The sequence below is a fragment of the Somniosus microcephalus genome, chromosome 2, assembly GCF_052327205.1.
Source record: "Somniosus microcephalus isolate GS21.2 chromosome 2, FLI_Smic_1.0, whole genome shotgun sequence".
Lineage (NCBI taxonomy): Eukaryota > Metazoa > Chordata > Chondrichthyes > Squaliformes > Somniosidae > Somniosus > Somniosus microcephalus.
The window spans coordinates 244057848-244070745 of record NC_140988.1 but is presented as its reverse complement, the minus strand read 5'-3'; positions in this window follow the sequence as shown (position 1 = coordinate 244070745).

The window sequence follows — 12898 nt, the reverse complement described above, 5'->3', positions numbered from 1 at the left end:
TTTAAGGGAATAACTGGTCTCAGGCTGCAGTACCGGCAGTGACCACCCCTGTATAAAAGTCCCCAGCAGGCTTCTGTAGTTTCAGTTTTCCATGTTGTCTCCATTCAGTAAAGACTTGTTATAATCAACTCCTGCAGTCCGTGTCTCAATTATACACGGACATAATACTGGCGACGAGTAAGAAACAAATTTACCTGCAACTCGGCAGCACCTCAGACGATGTTATTGAAGGTCAAAGCCAGAAGAAAAAAAAATAATCCAAAGAAACTCGAGAAACGGGCATCGACCGTGGGCAACCGCCCTCCAAATCATCGAATTGAAAAGTGCAGGAGAGACTGTTGAGTGCCAGGCTTGGTTCTCCAGTCTGTGGTTTCCCAGCTAATCGGGCTGGTGGCAGGTAGTGCACTGATCCTTCCTGGGCTGCGGCGGGCTAGAGCTCGATCGGGTGGCTCTGCAATGGGGCCAGGCAGCGAGTCGGGAAGCAAAGAGAGAGAGAGAGGGTGGAGCACACAGGGCGCAGCCGGTGCTTCGAAGCTGGGCAGCGTTCGGACCTAAGAAGAGGGAGAGAAGTGTCCCAGAGGGTCCGCTCCACGACGGGAGTGGTTCTTCAATTAACGGAGCAAATATTGAAGCGCGATAGAAAAATTAAAATACCGCGGAGCGCGGCGTTGGCAGCAGCGATTGGGGAGGCGCGAAGACCATAGGGCGTCGCCATTACAGGATAGTAAAATAAATATAATCGCCAGCAACAGCATTGGCAGCAGCGGCAGCGGCGGGAAAGCGCAGGAGGCGCCATCTTAGATTTTCAAGATGCCAAAGACTGGCGATATCACTGCCTTCGATAATGCAATAGAAGACTGGACCACGTATGTGGAAAGAGTCGAGGTATATTGCGAGGCAAACGAAATAGCCGATGAGAAAAAGGCATCGGTATTGCTAAATTTAATGAACGCAAGAACGTACGGCCTATTGCGGGACCCGATTACTCCAGCCAAACCGAAGGCGAAGAGTTTTAACGAAATTGTTGCTATCCTACAGGAACACCTAAATCCTACAACGCTGCTGATAGCAGAAAGATTTAAATTCCACAGGAGAAATCAGCATAAAAATGAGAGCAATGCTGATTACCTTATGGAACTACGCAAGCTATCAAAGCACTGCCAGTTCGGAGCAGGACTGGCAGATACCTTACGGGACAAATTTGTCTGTGGACTCCTGAGTGAAGGAACCCAGAAGAGGTTACTCTCAGAGAAAGAGCTGACGCTAGATAAGGCTTTCAGCGTGGGAGTATCGTATGAAGCAGCAGCAAGGGGAGCTGCAGAAATACAACAAAAGCCACAGGAATACGGCACCCACGAAATGACACGGGGATTTGCAAAATGTTATCGCTGTGGCAGAACAAACCATGACCAGAAGGACTGCTGGTCCAAGGACAAAATATGCAGGCAATGTGGAAAGATGGGACACATTGCACGAGTTTGCAGGTCTGGGAAGAAGACCAATGACAACAAAAAGGCTACTAAGGATCCGTACAGGAAAGTACAAAAGATGACAGACAGTAGTTCCGAAGACCAGATGAGCGACAGTGAATCCGGGAACAAGAGACTAAGCTGTCTCTAACTTCACAACGTAATCGCAAAAGAGGATCTCCGAACCATTTGGGTCACCCTCACGATAGCAGGGTCCCAAGTCAAAATGGAATTGGATACAGGATCAGCTCTAACCGTCATGAATCGATGAGACTACGAGCGGCTATTCTCACACATACCCTTGAGAGAGACATCCATTGTCTTGAGGACATATACGGGGCAAAAAGTATACCCCAGAGGAAAAATAAGGGTGCCTGTCGAATACAACGGCAAGAAAATATGGAAATTTTATCTCTACATTCTGCAAGATGGTGGACCACTGTTATTGGGACGTGAATGGATCAGAAAGATAAGTTTAGACTGGCACTCCATTCAGGCACTGACGGTGGCTGGTGAAAAGCATGATGACGTCACTCCTGGACGATTGTCAACAATCTTAACTGACGCCAAAGAGGTATTTCAACAAGAACTGGACACTCTTAAAGGTGTAACCGCCTCGATAAAAATAGAGGAGAATGCATTTCCCAAGTTTTTCAAACCAAGACCGGTACCATATGCAATTCGCCCAGCCATCGAGGCAGAGCTGGAGAATCTGGAGAATGCAGGCATGTTATCTAAGGTAGACTGGAGCAAGTGGGCGACACCCATCGCTCCTGTCATGAAGAAAATGTTAAACAATAAGTCTGAGGAGCCAAGGAAGGTTCGCATCTGTGGGGACTTCAAGGTGACGGTGAACCCAGTCCTTCACACAGTACAATATCCTCTTCCAAGGATAGAAGATATCTTCGCCTCACTATCTGGAGGGAAGCGTTTTACAAAAATTGACCTAGTACAAGCATATTTGCAGATGGAGTTTGAAGAATCCTCTAGGAAGTATCTCACGATAAACACTCACAAAGGTCTTTACCAGTACAATCGACTGGTATTCGGAGTAGCATCAGCTCCGGCGATATGGCAAAGAGCGATGGAACAAGTCCTGCAAGGGATTCCAGGGACTCAGTGTTACTTAGACGACATCCTAGTGACAGGTGAAGATGACAGTGAACACCTTGCCAACCTAGAGCAGGTGCTCACTAGACTACGTGAACATGGGCTACGAGCCAATCGCCCCAAGTGCGAGTTTTTTAAGAAACTGATATCGTATTGTGGCCATGTGATTGATGAAGAGGGGTTGCATAAGTCCCCTGACAAAATTGAAGCGGTAGTTAAGGCTTCAGCGCCTGAAAATGTGTTGCAACTGAGGTCATTCCTCGGATTGGTGAATTACTACCATAAGTTTTTGCCGAATTTGTCCACAATTCTGCATCCACTGAACGCCCTACTACGAACGGGAGTAGCATGGAAATGGAGCGATGAATGTAAGTGGGCCTTTCAGAAGAGTAAGGACCTAATCACTTCAAGAGAAGTATTGGCTCACTACAACCCATCACTACCGATAAGACTGGCATGTGATGCGTCTCCCTATGGCATTGGGGCGGTACTGTCACATAAATTCCTTGATGGTTCAGAGAGGCCGATAGCTTTTGCGTCACGCTCGTTAACTTCAGCCGAGCGTAACTACACCCAGATTGACAGAGAGGCCCTCAGCCTGGTGTGGGGGGTGAAGAAGTTCAATCACTACCTGCACGGTCAGAAATGTATTCTACTAACTGATCATCAACCTCTCGTCTCCATTTTCAACCCTCAGAAGGGTGTGCCGATAATGACGGCACAACGGCTACAGAGGTGGTCCCTTTTCCTAGGGGCACACCAATATGACATCGAGTACAAAGGAACTCAACAGCATGGGAATGCTGATGGATTGTCGCGCCTACCGTTGCCGACGGTGGAAGAAGAACTGGCAGTGGATCCAGTGGAGTTATTCCACTCGACCATAGTCGAATGTCTCCCTGTGACGAATGCAAACATAGAAAAGGAAACACGAAATGAGCCAACACTCTCCTGGGTCTATGATTTAACGGTGAAGGGATGGCCAGCACATGGTGAACCACTGCTGCCAGCATTCTTGCCGAGAAGAGAACAGCTGTCAGTGTGCAGAGGAACCTTGATGTGTGGATCCAGAGTAGTAATTCCACCCAAATTGAAGGATAGAGTGCTCAATGAGCTTCATGAGGGTCATCTGGGAGGGATAAAAATGAAGAACTTAGCCAGAGCGTTTGTGTGGTGGCCGGGAATCGATAGAGAAATCGAAGAGATGACCAAGAGCTGTACAGGATGCCAGAAGGTCCAAAACGCCCCACCACAAGCCCCTCTACATCCATGGGAGTGGCCCTCATCTCCATGGCAAAGGGTGCACATTGATTTTGCCGGTCCCTTTATGGACTCGATGTTTTTAATTGCGGTGGATGCACATTCAAAGTGGCCAGAAGTAATAATAATGTCCTCAACCACCACAGAAAAAACTATCACAGTCTTATGAACCATATTCGCCAGGAATGGGCTGCCTGAACAGATTTGCTCTGACAATGGACCACAGTTTGTGTCTGAAGAGTTCTGGAGGTTCTTAAAGAACAATGGTGTTAAGCATTACACATCCGCCCCATATCATCCAGCCACTAATGGATTGGCCGAGAGGTTTGTTCAAACATTCAAGAAGGCTATCAAGGCAATGTGTAATGAAGATATACCCCTACAACACAAGGTGGATAACTTCTTGTTTGCCTACCGGAATGCGACACATGCGGTTACCAACCAAACTCCAGCCATGATGTTCTTCAATCGAAGACTACGATGCCGCTTGGATTTGATTAAGCCAAACGTCAGAAGAGATGTGGAGAACAGGCAGTTTCAGAATATGAATGAAAGGCCGACCAGGAGTTTTAAGATAGGTCAACCAGTTTTGGCCCGGGACTACCGCACAGAGAAATGGCAGCCAGGAATGATCTGTACACGGCAAGAACCTCTAATGTATACCGTGGACGTTGGAGAGAGCATTGTAAGATGCCATGCTGACCAGATTCTAGAGTCACTGGAAAACGTCAACTCCACACCACGATCTGATACACCTGGCGATGAAACCGAAGTACCAATTGCATCTACCGCAGAATCGGTGATATTGGAAGCAGACGAACCAAACAACGACATTGATCCCGACGCAACCTTGCCAGAAGAACCTGATATCCCAAAGCGGCGTTATCCAGACAGAATCAGGAAGCCTCCTCAAAGACTGAACTTATAATTGCTTAACTTCAACCAATGTATCTAGCAACTGTAATTGTAATTGTAATTAGTTATTATTTAGTTGTTAAATGAATGTTATGTACTGTTTATCTAAAAGTGAAGGAGTTGTTGTGTATGTACCTTTAAGGGAATAACTGGTCTCAGACTGCAGTACCGGCAGTGATCACCCCTGCATAAAAGGCCCTAGCAGGCTTCTGTAGTTTCAGTTTTCCAGGTTGTCTCCATTCAGTAAAGACTTGTTATAATCAACTCCTGCAGTCCGTGTCTCAATTATACACGGACATAATAATTTCCAAAGGTGCACACAAATTTGTCCAAGAATGCAAAGTGTTGAAAATAAAGATTTCAATGTATGATAGCACATTAACAGAAACTTCACATGAACATTGGCTAAAACACAAAAGTGCCTACCCTTGTGTGTTGTTAGTTGGTCTGATTGGACTAGGATGAAGGTGAGTGTGAGGAGTGGCTAGTGAGAGGGGGATGTGATAATGTAGATGGAGAGGGATGGGTGGAGGTGCAAAGTAAGATGGTGTGAGTAATGGTGGGCAGGAGTAGGGTAGGGAAGACAGAGTGGTGGGGATGTGATGAATGGCACAGCAGGATGAGGTTGATTGTGGCTTTGCAGTAATGTTTCATGATCTATTGAGATCATTGAAAGGTTTGCGCCACTGCAGCCTGGTCCTCCTAATGACATCCCTGCTTGTGTCCTCCTATGCAATGTGTAACCAGGCTGCTTTGATCTACTGGGGAGGTCTCTTCCACCCATGGGAAGGGAAGAGGACCTCCCTGCGTGATGTGACTCCCTCTATAAGCATATGGAGGGAGTCATGGGAGAGCCTGGGTGCAGCTGTGCACCTCTGTGCAGTGCTTGTCAGTGTTTGCAGCACCACAATGCTGTAGAACACTGACAGCACAAATGTCAAAGTAAATTTGCGCATGGTCCCTTTAAGGAAACCGCCTGATGACGAGTTATCAAGTGACTTCATCAGAATGGGAAACACATTGGGTGGGCTTAACAAATGTCTGTTAAACTGTCTGTACAGCAATGCACATAGTGTCTGTAATAAAACAGGGGAGCTGGAGGCATTCATGCATTGCAATGAACCAGACATAGTAGGGATTACTGAGACATGGCTACAGAAAAATCAGGACTGGGAAACATTGCAGGGTAAAGCATAATTAGAAAAGATAGAGAGGGAAGAAGGGGAGGTAGAGCACCTGTATTTAATAGCAATAACATAATGGCAGTAGAAAAAAGTGGCGCAGCTGTCAGCAAGACAAAAATAGAATACATATGGATAGAGATAAAAGATAATGGGCCAGATTTTCCGATTGGAGACTTCCTACGGGCAGATGCATCTGATCGGAAAAAATTTACACACTTACCTGCTGGCTCCGTAGGTCCCGAGATTTCCGATCCTGGACCTCTGCTCTACGAAATGCGCAGAGGCCCAGGTATCCCAGGGGCACATGTGGTTCGCAAACCCCCCTGGGTCACGTGGGCCATGGGGAACCAATCAAAGAAGGGAATTCCCCTGCACACTTTTGACAGGCCTCTACACACAGAGCTGTCACAAGTATGAATGTGGATCACTTAAAAAAGAGTAAAACATTAATTAATATTTTTTTAAATCACGTATTTAAAATTAGTTGAAATTAAATTAAATTAAATATTTTAAACAAAAATTTAATTTTTTGAAAAAAATAATTAAAGTTTTTTACTGGGCTAAAAAGAAACTTACCTTTTTTTAAACAATTTTAAAATTATAAATGAATGAAAAAAATTATTTTTTTATTTTTTTAAACGCCTGCTTTTACCACGCATAAAATTTTTAAAAATTTTCAGCGGGTGGAAGTTGTGCAGAAAGACGGGAGGAGGCTCGAGTGGAGCATGGACTGGTTGGGCCGAATGGCTTGTTTCTGTGCCGTATATCCTATGTAATCCTATGTAGGCACAATCATCATAAGATCACTCTATAGAGCGGGCTAGAGCCAGTAGCAGGGTCGCACCCTGGCACCGATCACAGCCGCACTGAATTTGCCTCAGTAGGCGAAATCGCGGCCAGAGAATGTTATGCCTGATTTGGGCATTAATTGGACTGTGCTGTTATTAGGCTTTATGGTTCATGTACTTCCTCCTGCTTGAGTAAAATGGGCTCACAGGAATCTAATTCCTCATTTAATTGGGTATTAGCATTCCAGTGGACCTTGATTTATTGCCCACTCAAATTCAGAGATAAAAAATTCATTTTACTGACTATATAAAAGCCAAATAAACAAAGGCATTGTATCTCTAGTTGGTAGCGTTGTGGTGATTAAATCTTTGGAGATTTTAATTCTAATCTATTATATTCATTCTTTTTTGAGAATCAAATGAACAACATTTCTATGATTAGATCAAAAAGGATGAAGAGAAAATTACATGTCAATAGGAACTTGGGCTGGTTAAGGATGATTAATTTGGATCCTTCTTTAATTCTTGGAAAGTAATCAGTCTGCTTTTTAGTTCATAGTGATTATCTTGATCCTTGAGAATTATTATAAACTGAATCTGAAACCTGCCTCTCATATTTCTGTTTAATGCTCATATTAATTCTAGGCATGCCTTCCTATACTGTCTTCAAAATCCCTTTTAAGAATGGTTTATCCTCTTCACTATTTATTAGAAATAGATCTGGGTGTAACAATCTATTTTGGTTACAATCTCTCTCATTTAATGAAGAAGTTTGCAGAGAGGAAACTTGTTTTTTCTTAAATAAATTCACATAATTGCAGCACAGCAATGTATTGTGCTCCAGACCCAACTTGTGGCATTACATGGTGTATTCATGCCATAACTGTAGCATTGGTGTGAAACTGTTTTGCTTTGCATCAACACTGCAGTCATAAGGACCGATTTCCTTGTGTGGATGGCCATTGGGTACCCGCCAGTCATGATGTACTTGAGATGCGCTGCACATACGGAAAGACAACTGCATGTATTTTCCTTCCCTTACATGGCCCAGCGGATTTCAAAGTGCACGTCAGTCCCCTGGCTGAGCCTTGTGTGGATGCAGATTTGAATAGAGCTACAGGGTCATGCCAGGCCTTTGTTACTGGGGTCTTCGCTCTGACTACAGCTACAGAAGGTGCATAACTGTAGTGACTAGGAGAGGACAATGGGAGGGGAAGGGTGACATATCCTTGAAAAAAAAATAGTTTACTTTAAAGGTTGGACTTCAGGAGGGTGAACCTCCATGTGGGTTCTCCTGATTGTCCGTCACAACTTTGACAGAGAAGCTTTGGAAATCCCAGAAAAAACAAAAGCTGAGACTGAATCTGTGGGACTGCCGATAGTGGCAGATAATATGGCTAATGATTTCCTTGCTCCAGCGGCTGACTGAAGCTATAGCCGGCTATCCATTCATCCACTGAGCACTCATCCATTACAGTACCTGTGAAGAGAAGAAGACCTTTCAGCAAAATCAAAAAGCCCCTGAAAAAGGTACTAAAAGTTTCTTCAGAGCAATCAGTAGATTCTGATGCAGCATGCTGTGGGGACAGAAGGATCATTAGAAAGGATAAATGGGTTGCTTTCATCTCAAAGGCCATGTACTGACACAAAAACAATTCTAAATCATTATGGCTAACGTCTGTTGTCAATCATAGTCAAAAAAGGTTCCAGTGGACCACTGCCTAATCTGGCAAATCTGCTGCTTTCCAAGAAACCCATGATGGAATTCTTGTACTTTGGAGAAGGCACTGTATGAGTTGGTATCTGACCGATCAGACCATAGTAAGGAACTATATGCACAGAGGTTGTAAAAAAAAAAGTACTACATAGATAGAGGAGCTCATTTTGATATTTGTACTTAAAACTGGTGGGGAGGTTGACGAAGCTATAGGAACAGTTGGTTTAGACAATGGTTCTTAAGGACTTGCAGCAACTTAAAAGGGAGGTGAATTTTTGTAGTGGCCAAACAGGAAAAGCACGTGTGGAGCAGCAGATAGACACCTGGAAATGCTGATGGAGTACGTTTGATGTAAGAGAGGTGCTTTTCCCCTCAGATGATTCATGGATATCAAGGCAAGTTGTTGAACAGACATGGTGAGAGGTGGCACAACATGTGAATGTGAGTGGCATTTATGCCATGATTTAGCTGCAGTGCAGGAAAGAAATCATGTTTTCATCAGGTATGCCAAGTAAAACTCTCTTGCACATCATTCTTTGTGCGTAGCCCTACATGACCCTTGCTTTACGTCTGCAAAATTATTTAATTCCCTGCTGTGCATGGTTGTCCATGCGTCATCTGAGAAGAGGTGCATAACCACAGTACACCTCCTTTCCACTTTTATTCATGCCCTGAAAAGCTGCTCCACCCCTAACAAGTACTTTTCCCTCTTACTGACTCTTGCTGCATCTTCCTATCATTGCGCTATTGCAAGCTGGCACGTACATGGCAAGGGTTGAAAGCCTCGGACACATATTTGACTCGATTCCACGCTTCTTGCAGGAGAAGCTTTCACATAACAAGAAGGAGACAACCAGCACAGATGGCAGGTCCTGCCACTCTACAACACTCACCTTTATTGAAGAAACCATAATTGGCATAATGAGAAGAAAGTGGAGATGACGTATCTAATGGCCTGGTATCAATAGTCAGCATTGGAGATATGATGAAGCTGGTGGCCTAGTGTCACCAGGCTTTGTGGGCATCTTCCCTCTCTTTTCCTCTTTTGCTTAACTCTTTCAGCCACGCACTCACTCACCCGTTTGAACATGACAACCTGGTGTGGCATGGTGCTGCCAGAGATGTGGCACGTGAGCCATCGAAATTCCATCATAACCCCTTTCTCGCTCCCTATTTCCTATGTTCATTAGAAGATGCAGAAGCTAGTGCCAGATAGAGTAAAGATAGAGAAAACTCGCTCTTAGCATGTCAAACACCAACAGAGTAATCAACATCTCATGTGACTAATTCTACCACTGAAATGTGCCCATGGGCGCCCCCGCCGCCAGGGCATCTACCTTATCCAATATGGTGGGCAACGCACTTCTTGTTGGAAATGTGCGTGCACTTCCTGCCCATTATATTGGGAGCTTAGAAGGTTGGTTAGTGTTCGAAAAACAGGCATCTTCTCCTCAATCTCTTGGATGATCCCTTGTGATTGACTCTCAATCAAAGGAAATAGTCTTTCCTTATTCACTCTGTCAAAAAGCTTCATAATCCTTCTGAGGAAGGATGTTCTTGCCATGGAGAGAGTGCAGCGAAGATTCACCAGACTGATACCTGGGATGGCAGGTACTGACGTATGAGGAGAGATTGGGTCGATTAGGCTTATATTCGCTAGAGTTTAGAAGAATGAGAGGGGATCTCATCGAAACTTATAAAATTCCAACAGGACTAGACAGACTAGATGCAGGAAGGATGTTCCCGATGGCGGAGGAGTCCAGAACCAGGGGTTACAGTCTAAGGATAAGGGGTAAGCCATTTAGGACTGAGGTGAGGAGGAATTTCTTCACCCAGGGAGTGATGAACCTGTGGAATTCTCTGTCACACAGGGCAGTTGAGGCCAATTCATTAAATATATTCAAGAAGGAGTTGGATATATTTCTTGAAGCTAAAGGGATCAAGGGATATGGGGAGAAAGCAGGGACAGGGTACTGAATTTGGATGATCAGCCATGATCTCATTAAATGGCAGAGCGGGCTCGAGGGGCCGAATGGCCTACTCCTGCTCCTATCTTCTATGTTTCTATGTAATTTAAAAAACTTCTATTAAATCTCCTATTAGCCTTCTTTGCTCTAATGGAAATAGACCCAGTATCTCAAGTCTCTCCTCATAACTATAGTTTCCCATTGCTGGCAAATCTACGCAATGCACCCTCTGCAGTTTTAATGTCCATTCTATAATGGGGTCCAAAACTGCACATGGTATTTTAAGTATGGCCTAACCATTGCTTTGTATAAAGTCATTATTACTTCTTTAATCTTCTGCTCTATGACTGCTTTATGGCTTTATCTACCTGCACTTGCACCTTCAAGGAATTATGCATTTAAGCCCTTAGATCTCTCTTCATCTGCACCCTTCTATGACTTTCTATTTAGTTTATACTACCATTCCTTGTTTTTTTCCTCTGAAAATATATTGCCTCACCCCAATCCACATTAAATTGCATCTCCCAACTGTCTACCCATTCTGTTAATTTATGTATGTCTTCCATAACTCTTCTCCAGTGTGAGCAATACCCATTTACCTATACCTATTCTTCAACCAACTTTCTATCTATGGTGCTACATTTCCTCTTATTTCAGATGCCTGAATGTTTCTAACAAGCCTTTAGTGAGATATGTTATTGAAAGCCTTCTGAATATCATTATACACTACATCTGCTGCATTTCATTCATCTGTCTATTGGGTTACTTTTTCAAAATACTCTATTAAATTTATCCAGCATGACTTTCCTTTAACAAATCCATGCTGGCTGTGATTGATTAACCCATGCATTTTTAAATGCTCACAAATTTGAACTCAAATTCTGGATTCTAACAATTTGCCCACAGCTGACATTAGACTAGCTGATCCATAGTTACCCAATTTATCCTTCTCTCCCTTCTTGAAAGATGGTACATTAGCTAATCTCCAGTCCAATGGCCCAATTTGCATATTTAAGGTGGACTGATAAATTCTGGCCCAAGCCTTTGCTATCTCCAGACCATCGTGGTAATTGTGACTTTGTGCTATAATGTAAAATGGGTGATAGCGAGTTGTCAGCCCATTTTATATCTCTCCCAATTTTTATTTCCATTAGGAGAGGTGTAAAATGGGCTGCCAATTTGCTGTCAACCATAGTACACTATCGCAAAAGGTCAAAATTATCCCCCACGATTGGGTTGCAGAGAGACGAGCTGGAACTCTACACTGAATAAACGTCAATTTACAATGTACTTTAGTAAGATATCTTAGTTTCTTTCAAAGTTAATTCTACCTAAAGGAAAACCATAAAAAGCTTCTACTTCGGTTGAGGTCAACTGGCTTTAATTTAAAACTTCTGTAACCCACTTGGCAACCTCAATGCACCTGTGATTTCAAAATTCTCGTCCTTGTTTTCAAATCTCTCCATGGCCTCACCCCTTCCTATCTCTGTAATCTCCGTCAGCCCCACAACCCCCCGAGATATCTGCGCTCCTCTAATTCTGCCCTCTTGAGCATCCCTGATTATAATCGCTCAACCATTGGTGGCCGTGCCTTCTGTTGCCTTGGCCCTAAGCTCTGGAATTCTCTGCCTAAACCTCTCCGCCTCGCTACCTCTCTTACCTCCTTTAAGATGCTCCTTAAAACCTACCTCTTTAACCAAGCTTTTGGTCACCTGCCCTAATTTATCCTTACGTCTCTGTGTCAATTTTCTTTACTTAAAATACTCCTGTGCAGCACCTTGGAATGTTTTACTATGTTAAAGGCGCTATATAAATACAAGTTGTTGTTATTGTTGCGGTTTGCCACTGGTGAATACTTGTAAAATTTACCCCATTGTGTAGATATCTGCAGTTCCACTTTAAATTAAGCGTTATCACGTTAAACAAGTAAAAGTTTTATTATTTTATTCATTGAAAGGTTTAGTATTTAGTTTTATTAATATAAATGAAAACTATGTAAGTTGTTGTGCAGAATTGCAGCCTGATATTTTTCCAAAAATTATACAATGCGACAATCAGATTAGTAGTTCAGGCATTTTCTGCATTTTTCAGTTTGATTTACAAAGCATTTAACACCCTCTAAAAGTTCACAGCTTCACACACAATAAATCTAGTTGATAAATCTGGTATACTTTGATCTCATTTGTGTTTATATACGCAGATCTCCCAAAGCATTACTCATGGTGAGTTGGGGGTTTTAGAAAAATTGGGGTATTTTACCACTGCTAAATAGCGACCCTAGCTTGGGAGCTTCTGGAAACAAAGTGCAGGTCCTGATATCTGGGAGATGGGTTCTGTGATCTGTAAAAATTGTGAAGGAAGTTGCCTGAGATTGGGAGCATTGGGATTGGCCCAAGAACCAGGAAGCACTAGGAATACCATCAAGAGGATGGTAATCACTGAGAGGGGGGTCCTAAATTTGGGAATGGGATGAAAATCTGTGGAGGTA